This window comes from Sturnus vulgaris, chromosome Z (genome assembly GCF_052056855.1).
Source record: "Sturnus vulgaris isolate bStuVul1 chromosome Z, bStuVul1.hap1, whole genome shotgun sequence".
Lineage (NCBI taxonomy): Eukaryota > Metazoa > Chordata > Aves > Passeriformes > Sturnidae > Sturnus > Sturnus vulgaris.
In genome coordinates, this window is record NC_142283.1 from 55,827,643 (window position 1) to 55,839,875 (window position 12,233).

Consider the following 12,233-nt stretch of genomic DNA (forward strand, 5'->3'; position numbering starts at 1 on the left):
ATAAAATGTCAATTTTTAGGGAAGACCTAAAAATCTAATAAGGGATTACATATAATGCATATTAACTGTCCAGAACCTAAAGAAATAGGCTAAGACAAGGTAAGCTGGCCATGGGTAGGATTTGCTACTTTTCCTCTTCCCCATGTGCTTTCCCATTCTTTCAAACCCTGGCAATTCAGACTATTACTGATTGCAATAAATCATCTCAGCTTCAGCTGTGGCCTGAAAGAAGAAGCAGTAAAATACTTCACAAAATAAAATGTACCTGAATAGCTGAATCTTTGATAGAGGACAGCTTATCCACAGGGAAGGATAAAAAAGGTGTAAAAACTGGAAAACATTTTGCTGCAGAAGAAATATAAAAAAGATGTCAGAGTAGCTAAAGCTGCAGACTGAGTAATGAAGGGAATCCAAGACTAATAGCATTCTATCCACCAACAGAAGTATAGGGCTGCTGAGTAAGACATTTGTATTTAGACACTTTACTCCTCATTTCACTCTTTATCAGCCTGAGGAATCTCACTCTTTGTCTCTAACACGGCTCAATGAAATTGCTCCTTTCTTATATGAAAAATGCATTGGCAACAACCGGGCAGAACAACACACAGGTCACCTGCTTTACAAAGCATTACTCGCTGTTTTGCAAGTGCAAGTGCAGTTTTAAAGGATTATTAAGGCCTTCCATGAAAAGAATGAAAGAAAAGATAAAGTTTCCTTCACCCTTGCTGTGGTATAGAAAATTAGAGGGAAATGCTAAAGCATTGTATGTGCTATCTCATGTAGATAATATTAGCTAATATTTTTTATATAATGTACAGTAGCATACAGATGTCTGGTTGCTACTGATTTTCTTGTACATAAGTCTTCCTATTAATCGTAAAATACAGTGCAATTTTTTTGGCTAATTTATCAACCGTTAGAAACCCCTTTCCCAGATGATTTTTACATGCATTTGGGGTGGCTGTGAAATAAAATAATAGCTTTCTGGTTTGTGTGTAAGGAAGCTTTAGGTCATGTATTATACTATATTACTAAGCTGTAATAGGTAGAAAATACAACATTAGCTTAGGCAGAGAGAACACCAGAACTGCAGTTGAGATTACCACTTAGAGACACAATAGAAAACGTTCTAAATAGAAAATCTCTTTTGAGACATCTACAAGGATAATATTAAAGTGAAAGGGAAGGATCCTGGCAGAACTTATTGAAATCTGGATCTCTTAAAAAGCATGAAATGGTGGTGTTCTTTTCTCTATCTTGGTAACACGAGAGGAACTATAAACACTTCAGTGATCCATCTCTGCTTTTACTCTCTTTTCTCATTTATATGTGTCTCAGTGTCATGTTCAAATGTATTGTGGACCAATACTCCCCACACAATGCATAAACGCATTAAGTTTTCCAGTGTTTAAAAGCATGTGCTTCTAGGTCTCCAGAGAGTCCCTCCAAACCTACACCTGAAGAAGGAGAAGAACATGTGCTGTTCTACTTCTTCACAACAAAGAAGTGACTCCAAGTTTAGGGAATAATACAAAAGTATTGCAAGAATATGCTGGGCAGGCAAAACATTTTCTATTCAAAATTCCCTGTGATTGTAACATGAGGGAAGGCTCCCCAGGAATTTGTGCTTTTTTTTTTTTTTTCTTTTTCAGTGTGCTGGGCCCCTCCAAAAAGATGTATCATATTCACTGCTGAGTTTCATATTTTGCAATCTGCACTAATCACGTGATGTGCAGCTTCTACTATGCCACTTGTTGTGAGGGTTCATTGTAGACCCTCTAATGAGCCTGCCATACTCCTTCAGCATGCACAGCACCGCCTTCTCAATCATGCCTTTCAAGAGATTAAGATTCAGTGATGCAATACAGCCCATGACACAAAGCCTCTTTTCAAACATAAAAGAGCCAATTGTTTTTACAACCTCCAAGCATGCACAATCTTTGCTTTACATGTCCATGCAATAAATGGCCTAAAAGTTTCATATCCTCCTTGCAATATGGAACTTGACCCTTGAAAATCCCTCATGACAATTCAACTAGTAGAACGGAAATCTTTTCCCAATACCCTAAGGATTCTGGCAAAATATTTGTACTATTTCCATGTACACATGCTTCACTACACAGCCCTCCTTGCATATTACAAAAACTAACAACATTTTTGAAGCTATGTATATTCTACCCTGTCCATAAATTATTTCAGCTGCCTCCTGAGTCCTCAGATTAAGCTTTTTTACTCCCAGATTCCTCTGGCAGGAGCTACATTTCAGAGTGTAGCTAAAATCTCTCTTCTTAGGCCAGCGCTCATAGCATTGATACAAATGTCAAGAGATAGGAGACACAAAGAAACTGACCTTTGTAGGCACTGGGAAGTGCTCAAAGATTTCTGCTCCCACTCATTCCAGGCTGCACTTTTATAGCATGGGGCTGACAAGCTGGTGGAGCATCAGGGCACAGCAAGTGGCCAGGGGCAGGGAGCACCTCTGCACAGCTGGCAGCCCTGGTGCAGAAATCTTAACAATTCACAGTCTTGTCTATTTCAGACCTGTCCTCCAGTTTCTGAAGATCACTTTGAATTCTCATCTGGTTCTTTGACAACTTGTTTTACTCAACTTTCCATTGTTTATTAATTGAATGAGAAAGCTATCTGCCCCAAATAGTTTAAAAAGTATTGAAAGTATCTCCAGTTCAGCCAGGACAGATGCAAGTCTTCCGTGGAATAATAATCATCTACATCAAAAGGGGATGGGCAGGCCCTGGCAGGGACTGCAAAAGGGCTGGGGGTTGTACCTTCAGTGCATAAGCAGTGCAAATATCAAAAAGAACTAGTTCCAGGGGAAAAAAATTCGATTGCCCGACCAAAATAGATAATCAGGAGTGTAATCTACTGGATGCACAAATGAATTCTTCTATTCCATGTGACTTTGGTAAGTCTGTAGTGCAGCAGAGGCTTGGCCTCTTCTTCAAGGAGTCATGAGAATGACTAGACAAAAATCATATTCATGGAAATCCTAAAGTGTTTTATTGTTTAGACTGGAGAAGGGAAGACCAGGGAGAGACACTAGTAACAGCTGCATTGAGGATGCCAGAAAAAAAAGAAGGAAAGAAAGTCTTCCCCGTGTCCAATAAGATTTTAAAAAGTAAATTATCCTCATTATCAGCAAGAAAGAATGAGGTCAAACATTAGAAGTTTTTAAGGCCAATAGCAAAAAATGTTGGGAAGTTTTGCCGTGGAGAAAGATTTATACCCAATAGGGGAGCCCGCTAAGGGCTCTGCAAAAAAAGAGATGTTGGCATAGTTATGCTGGGCTGGAGTATGGGAGTGAGCTAGATGACCCCTTTGAGCTGTACTGCCCTGGGCTTCTACAAAGAATCCATATCCTATCCTAAATCTCAAGTGATGTAGATGTTTTAGCAAATATCCCCACCCACCTTGCAATCCCTGATTTAAGAGCACAGAACATTCCTTCCTGACCACCCCACGGGCCCTGAAGAAAAGCCTGTATTTCACAGTGTTGCAGATTTCTCTGTCATCATGTCAGGCCTGCATATGGGCTGAGGTGGGGTAGGGATCTGACCATGCCAGCCCACCACACAGCCCTGGCCCAGCAACTCCCATTCCCAAAACCAAGTTGCCTCAAGTCAGCATATGCCTGTGAAACAAACTGTCAAGGCAGATGAGAAAAAACAGTGGAGCAGAGGTGAGAGATGGGGAGTCAGTGCAAGCTGCAAGAGAAGCCTTGAGGAGAAGCAGCTGCTCCTCCCGTGGTACCTCAGAATTAAATGTGTGGCACTCTTACCCTCGCCCCACATGCCAACATACATTTAGAAGGAGCCTTGCTCCAGCAGGGCTTTTTTCACTGTCCTGTTCTTTCCCCTGCCCCATGCTTTCAACTGCACATGTAGTCACACTCTTTCCTTCTGTTACCAGCCACAGGAAAACTGCCTTCTTGGATTTCTAGAGGTTTTTTACATTGCTCAGTTGTTTTAATATAAAACCACAGCTCCTCTTGTTAGTGAATGCTAGCATTTCAAACTGTAATATAATGTGCCATAAACGACATTCCATGCCATAAAATGTTGCAGAAAGATATACTTTTACTCCTAAAAGCAGTGGCTGGATTCTGCTGAACTGAATTTAGTGGAGATTCAATCAAAACTGAGACGAAAGAAAAGAACAAGATTCCAGGTTCACTGCAGAGTTCACTTGCAGTTTTTCCTGTCCCCGACAATAAGAGGATTACCTTAAATCAAGAGCATCAGTGTCAATGAGAACCAGAAAACTTAATACATAGAAGGACAAGGAGATCAAAGCTTAGCACCTGGAGAATACCACATGCTCTGGATTAATAAAACAATACACTCTGTTACATAAATCTTGAGCTAGGTTATTCATGGACAAACATACAAAAAAGAAATTACTATAGAGCTCAGATAACAGATATTTAATACTGGTGCTCTCTCTATCAGAGAATATCCTCTCACATTATATGAGTGTTGACACAGAGCAGTGAGACATTATTTTGTTTTAAACACTTTTAGTCTAAACTTGACATTACTGTTTTTGGACCTGGATACTGCACATCTGCAAGTCAGCGGAAATACCAAAATCTTGCATGCTCCTTTGATTGTTACATTTAAGGTATCATATATGCTACCAGCTCAGCTGCTGCAAGGCATTAAAGTCCATTACTCCAAGCTTGTAAAGTACTTTGGAAATACTATAGACAAGGATTAGAGAAGATGAGTATTCCACATGGCTTCAGAAGAGATGATAAACAGAGGGTAAAAGCACTGTAGTTAAAGTGATATATTGATTGCATGTGGGGAGAAATAGCAAGAGATCCCTTCTGATGAGTATTTTGTTGAGTGGTTTTGGAATTATATGCTTTTATCAAGAAGTTAGTTTCCGAGATCAGCTTTGTTTACAGTGCCACAGCATAAAAAGTACTGATAGGCTGAAAATTAGGAAACTCAAGGAGTCTGAACTTGGAGCACACCTCTGGTCCTTTGTTGTGGGATGATTTGGAAGTGTTTGGAAGAGAGGAGAAGTTTAGAGGGAAGATAATCCAAATAAGTTTCACAAAGAAATATTACAATCAGCCCACAAGCATAGTGTCCTTTATATGTTATCTAATCACAAAGTGGTCTTTTGGTTTATTGGTTTATCAATGTGGAGGCATATTTTCCCACAGATAGGAGAATAGCATCCAAGCACCACATATGACGTTTTGACCTACAGATAGCACAGAGAGCCACTCATCTGTGCAACATAACCATTGCAGGAGAAAAGCAACTCTTTAATACAGGAAAACATCACAGGACAGGAAAAGAAAAGGAATAAGGGTCCCCCTCTCTAGCTTCCAGAGTCATCCAAGAAAGCTGCCACCTTGGAAACAGTACTCCTGTGCTAGGAAAATCTTCTCCTTTCAACATGTCTGGTTCAAGCTTCATGTGGCATTCAAGGCCTCTGCCAATTTTGTTAATTTTTAGTTGCTGAAGGGCAGGAAATCCCCCTGCTATAATCAGGTATAGTGCCCACATGGCTATTATGGAAGAAAGCAAGTCTTTTATGAGCTTGAGATCCAGTCCATGGAGAGTCATAAAGGCTGACAACGTGTCAATGCAGAAGTTTACACAATGGCATAGATTCGGAACAATCTTATTTCCAAACACTAGCAAAAATATCCCAAAAAATTAATCATCAATCCTTCAATTAAATAGGCATCTAGGAAAATGGTTTTGTTGTGTGTTGTGGTTTAAACCCAGCCAGCAACCAAGTACCTCACAGTCATTGACTCAATCCCCTACCATTAGTATTGGAGAGACAATCAGATGGATGAAAGCTGGAAAACTCGTGGGCCAAGAAACAGTTTAATAAGGAAAGTAAAGGCTGTGCACACAAGCAAAACAAAACAAAGAATAAATTCAGTGCTTCCCATGGGCTGGCAGGTGCTCAGCCTTCTCTAGGAAAGCAGGGCCCCATCGCATGTAACATTGACTTGAGAAGACAAATGACATCACAACAAATGTCCCCCCCCTTTTCCTGCTTCTTTCCCCCACTTTATACACTGAGCTGGGTGCCACATGCTCTGGAATATCCCTTTGGTCAGTTTGGGTCACCTGTCCTGGCTCTGTCTCCTCCCAACCTCCCAAGCACCCCCAGTCCCCTCACCAGTGTGGCAGCACCAAAGCAGAAAAGGCCTTGGCTCTGTGCAAGCCCTGCTCTGCAATAACAAAAACATCTCTGTATTATCAACCCTGTGGTCAGCACAAATCCAAAACACAGCCCCATGCCAGCCACTGTGAGGAAAATTAACTATCTCAGCCCAAATCAGCCCACTGTGGAAGCCTGCTGAGGTGGGGTAAAGTTACCATTGTTTCTTCAGTGCTCTTTAGTACTCTGTTATTTTACATATGTAAACTATGTCCCATGGTTTGGCATTATTAATTTGACACAAAAGACTCGAGAAGACTGTAAGCTGAGGTTGAACCTCCTGAGATCCCTTCCCATCTAGTTTTTCCTGTCATCCTGTGGTCTTACTATGAGTTATTTCTATTAGATGGAGATGGAGGATTAGTAGGACAGAAGGAAAGGAGCAAATTGTTGCTGGTATCTGATTCAGTGACAAAAAAATTTGAACTGAAATTAGACAGCAACTGGACTCTCGGGGGAGGGTCAGAGTTGGTGGACAGAAAGGAAGACAGTAAGTGACAAGCATGAGAAGGACTCAGGCCTGGAGGGCTCTCCAAGACAGCATTGATGGCATGGATATCTTCTTGTAAGTATGGATGCCAAACCATGCTGACACAGGGCAGCAGCAGAGGGAACACTAGAGCTGCCACACCCAACACTACCTGCTCACTTAGACTGGACCTGGTTCTGAGGCCAAACTGCACTCCATCTCACTCTGCTGCCAGCCAACACTCCTCACCAAGAAGGGGCTGGGTTTTACTATTACACCTCTAAGTCTGAGTGGCAATTGTTTGAGCAATGGAGCAAGGCTTTTATTCTACTTAGTGACACAATTTATAGCTTGGTGTTGGAAACAGGGATTGGCCATAGGCAGGTTGCTTCCCAGGCCCTCTCGTAAACCTGTTTCGTCATCCAGGCTGCTCCTGGACTAAGTTTGCCTCTATTTCAATTGCATTTTATATAGTACTGTGAATTCAGATGGACATGGTGAGAGTTAATTAATGTCAGTCATACTGCTGAATTCTTCTAATGTAAAATATGGAGTGGCTGTAAATTAAAGGTACAATAACCAATAGCTCCACAATCTTTAGATAGTCCCACTTCAGTAGAGCTGCAGGGGAAATGTAGGAATGATAATAAATACATCATAAACATTAAAGAGCCATAAAATAGCCACATATAGATCCAATAAAACTTAATATAAGAATAATTCAAGCTGGGCTGAAAAGCAAATACCACCTAGTACTGAAAGCTTTTGCAGTACCTTGGGATTCCAGGAAAAGAGGTTGATATGGCAGCTGTCTTGAGTGTTTTTATTGGGCCTGACTTTCCTTGAAGGTCATTCTGCCACGGTATATTTGAAAGTCCTTTGAGAAGTCATGTATCAAAATTCATTTTCTTGTATAACTGAAATAGTCCACTGGAATTCTTTGATATTACCAGATCTGTTTTGAGACCAAAAAGAACTGTGTATCAAAGAGAAATAGATCGCACCATTTAGAGCTGAAATGACACCGACAGAACATTTTCCCCTTCTTTAAGTTTTGTTTGCAATTGTTGCAACTTCAAAATCTCAGAGGTCCTCTTGAGTTTTGGGATAAGTATAATTTATGTCAAAAAGACTCCATGCCAGAAAGCTCCAAATATCAGAGAAGTCTCAGTTTAACATTCTGTAGTATTGCAAAAATGTGCCTTTTACTAAAAGTGAGCATGTAAAAGTCTTAGAATTACTTTTCTCAACCATCATCATGAACAGGCAGAAGAGCCACACAGTTCAGGATGACTTTTCCATAAGCCCTTTGTAGATTTGTAATCATGGCCAAGCCTTCTCCACGGAGGGATTTTGCTTAGTAAGTTTTCCCAGCTTCTCAGCTTCTGCCAGGATGCCCTGGGTGCAGCTCAGGATGGGTAGGGGTGCAAGCCTGTCCTCAGACTCCCACCATGCTGAAAGCATGGGGCTGCCAGCTCCTCTGCAGACACCCAAAGACCTAGGGGGCTGGTGGTTTGCCAGGGCTGGCACAGCTCTGAGTCACCTTCCTCTCATGGGCATGCTGGGGACTGCAGGCTGGCGCTGGGAGCACAGAAGCACACAGCACACGTCCCTTTTCTGTGATCACCACCACCCCAGAGGGCAAGTGCAGAGCCCTTCACATTTCTCCCACCCCATGACCTGCCCAAAGCACAGGCTCTGATACTCTCAGAAGCCTCCTTAACCATGCACATAATCATCTCCAACTGTCGTTCACATGAATCTTAGTGGTTTCAAAGTATTTGTGGTATGGGTGAGATTCTTTCCTTATTTCCACAAAGGAAATCGAAGATATTTCTAAGCATTTCTATTCAGATGAAATAGACTTCACAGTTGTCAACAGCTGTCTCCCAAATTAGTTTAGAGCTACCGCACTGTCAAAGCCCGCAGTCTTCTGGATCCTGCATGGCAGAGGAGGCTACTAATCTTAAGCTTTGCATTTGTTTTATGTAAAGGCAATAATGTGGTGGCCATTTTAGAAACTTCATCAAGTATTAGCTGAGATGTTTGGGGTGAAATGTACTCTATTATGCCAGAGGAAGAAAGCAACTAAGATACAGAAGAATGTAATCCTTTTTAAAATATTATTCCTGGGAATACTTTTATCACCAAATGTTCAGCTTCAAATTGAATTATATATTTTCATCATAGGTCTACATTCCTACGTCCTGGTTCTAAAATGAAATTGTTTATACAGGCAAAAAATAGTTGATCTTATGGCATGGCAGGGAAAAAAAATATACTTTACTTTTGACTTTTCTCAATTCATTCTCTCCTAAGCCAACCTCCCATAGCTGGCATATAAAGCTCTTTATGTGACGCATGAAGGGTAGCCCATGCAACGCCTTATCTTCACAACACAAGTCCTGGCAGATATGGTGTACAGCATAGCTTCTCCCAGGGAATAAAATTAAATTAGTAATAGCCGATGTGAAGCATAAACCAGTTTAGACGGTCCATTGCCAGAGACATCCCAGCTTCCAAAGTGGAACAATGACACATGTGTAAGGGGACTTCCAGTCAGGCCAGAAACTTACAACAAAATCTCTGCTATCACATTTACAATTCCCTGCCCTCACCTCTTTGTGTTCAAAGGGAAGGTAGTGGAATGAAGCAGTTATTACAGGCAACAAAAAGAAAGAAGTTGTTTGCAAAATGGGGCTTATATGGAGAGGTCTCTTGGGAGCCAAAGAGTTCAAAACTACACGAGTGGTCTGAAAACACACTTGCTCTGTAGTGGCAGGCAGCAACTGGGGCAAACAACACCTTGTGGCTCCAGCCATAGTGCCAGCAAATGGAGCACTCAAGGCAGCTGGAAAAACTGATATTTTATTAGCATTCAAGAGAGAGCCTTGTTTTCAGTTATAAAATTAGTGTTGCTTCTGAAACAACACGGCCAGAAATATCAATTCTTTCAAAAGCTGAGTGGTGCCTGACACAGTCCCTCCTGGACCACCAGAAGCATTTCAGAGGTTCTTACCTGAACTAGGTCCTTTAATTAATTGTTTAAGCAATTCTTAGACATGGTCACTATGAATATTCCATTTATATTGTCACTTCCAGCAAGTCCAGGTGTTCACTGGGTCATATACTGCAGCTAGGGGTTCTTTCCAGCCCACAGTTGTGCTGGCTTCCATTAGGTGATACACAACTTGAGCCAAGCCTTGTGCATGTTTTAGCAATGCGCATGTTTAACAGAGGCGGTTTATGGCAGCCTGTGAACACTGTGAACTTAGTACATTAGGAACAAAAATAGAGCTAAACCAAACCTCCAGATTTGGTCCAAACCTCACAGTGGGAGCCTTCCCATGTTACAGTCTGGGGAAAAAAACCCAACAACTTATTTATGCACACTTCTGAACTTTCAAAAGGCTCATTAAAAAAACTGAATCCAAACTTTGCAGCTTGCATCCATGTCAACTGAGACAAAGTCTGGACTTGAAATGAAGCACATGAAAGAGCACAGATCTACACCGTTACTCACCATGATTTCCTTAGATGGTTTGAAGGATTCCAATGCAGGAAATTCACTGTAATTTGTTCAGTGATTTTTGTCCACCAGCAAAATGCAGCTTTATAAGCCATTTCTGTAGGAAAAAAAGAAAATTAACTTCTTTTGTGGTTCTATTCATTGGTTGGTTGAAGGGGGGAAAAAAGAGAGCTTTTCTTCCACTTTTTTAGTGGAAGCCTTTTAAGACCACAATTTTAAGAAGTGTCAGAAACATGGAACACAGGGTGCTCATTGCTTATACGGAGCATTCAGGAAAAAAATGTTTACAAGACCGTATAAAAAGTCTATTACATAATTTAGTTGTAAACTTGCTATTGCCAAGATATTCTAATATAAAGCCATACATACAAAAGAGTTTTGAATGCTGACAGGACTCTGCAGAAATATCAGCTAATTAATAAACCTAATTAAGATCTCACTTATTCTGTGGGTTTTTTCATATTTAGTGAAAAATTTAGTGATCTTGGAGTTTAACAAATCTGGATAAAATTATAGACAATCATATGGCTTTTTAAATTGTGTGAGTATGTGTGTGCTTACGAAGAAATACTTAGGAAAACTCAATTTCTGATGTAGTGAGTTAAATGTCCAAGTGTGTTTATCTACTTTGCCAGAAGAAAACAAGTAACTGAAGTATGGAAGAATGTAATCCTTCTTTAAATATTATTCCTGGGAGTACTTTTATCACCAAATATTCCACTTCAAATTGAATTATATATTTTCATCACAGATCCACATTCCTGGGGCTTGGTTCTGTATTGAAATTGTTTATACAGACAGAAAATAGTTTATTTTATATCATGGCAGAGAAAGATTCTGGGTTGTGTTTCTGACTATTCTCCCCATAACTTCTCAGAGTCAACCTTTTACAGCCTGCATATAAAGTGTTCAGCATTGTGGTGCAAATGCAGAGTAGCAGATGTACTGCATATCAAATACAAACACAGAATTAATTTCCTTTTTATGAATAAATGGCATCTTGTATATATTTTTGTGACTCAGACTGAAATTTGGGGGAACCTCAACCGAATTGCATGGGGAAATATTAGATAGTAAATTGAAGATATGTTTACAAACCATCTGCATCTTCAAAATACAAACTCCTAGTCGTCCCCTTGTGCTATTCTGCAATTGTTCTGCTCTGTTAGGTCAACGACACTAGCCAGCAGAGATCACAACTTTGAGAGTCAATATGAGGCTGAATTCTGATGTGTCAGACAAGTATTTCTCCAGAGCGTTCAAAAAATGAAGATCCTACCACTGAGAGATAATCTTGTTCAAATTCCTGCTATTACAGCCGAGCCCTTTGCATACTTTACCCTGTTTCCGGACAGATGACTGTGTTTGGGTCCCCTCTCCCAAAGGACCTGCCCCTTGTATCATTTCCTTCATTGCAGGCAGGTAGGGCTCAGTTTAAATCTGTTACTGTATCACAACATGAGCCTCACAGAACAAAGCAGGGTCATTATTGCTTTGCTTACATCTCAACATTTTTGCTGTCTCATCCCAATAGAACTCAATGGCAAAAAAGGACACTTGGGCTGATACAAATTCAGTGCGTGCACCCGACGGCAAGCAGATAGCACAGTGACACCATCAGTCAATAAGTGTCACAGGTACTGGTCCTTCTCTTCCATTTCCATCTGTCTGCATGGCGTGAGAGCAGTGCCTTACCTGGTGGCCAGCTGGAAGCAGCTTGACAGAGGCTCTTCACAGATGCTCTGGTATCAGGACTCCAGAACGAAGTGTCTGGGAACATCTGGCTGGTTAAGGAAGATGTGGACACAGAAAGTCAGACAGTACAGATGGAGAAGCTCATCTTGAGAATGAGTCTTTGTTCTGAGGGGAGTATTTTTGTCTTGAGGCTGACATCTGCAATGTTTGCACTGTGAGTTAGCTGAGGGGGAAAGGAGTGTTGTTCAGTGGTCCTTGAAGGACAGTTACATTATTCCTCTGTGGTGCTACATGCTCTAGCAGAGAGAGACAGTCGAGAGAGGGTAA

At 40.9% G+C, this 12,233-nt stretch overlaps 1 long non-coding RNA gene across 1 annotated transcript in view; it reads right to left on the reverse strand.

The window, feature by feature from the left end:
• LOC148219854 (uncharacterized) overlaps positions 1-11,995 on the reverse strand; it is a 37,726-nt gene extending 25,731 nt beyond the window's left edge. The window contains exons 1-2 of the long non-coding RNA XR_015799208.1: positions 11,907-11,995; positions 10,206-10,308 (exon numbers count right to left, since the gene is read on the reverse strand). This is a non-coding gene — a long non-coding RNA (uncharacterized LOC148219854). The remainder of the gene's footprint in view (positions 1-10,205; positions 10,309-11,906) is intronic.
• Between the last annotated feature and the right edge of the window lie 238 nt (positions 11,996-12,233).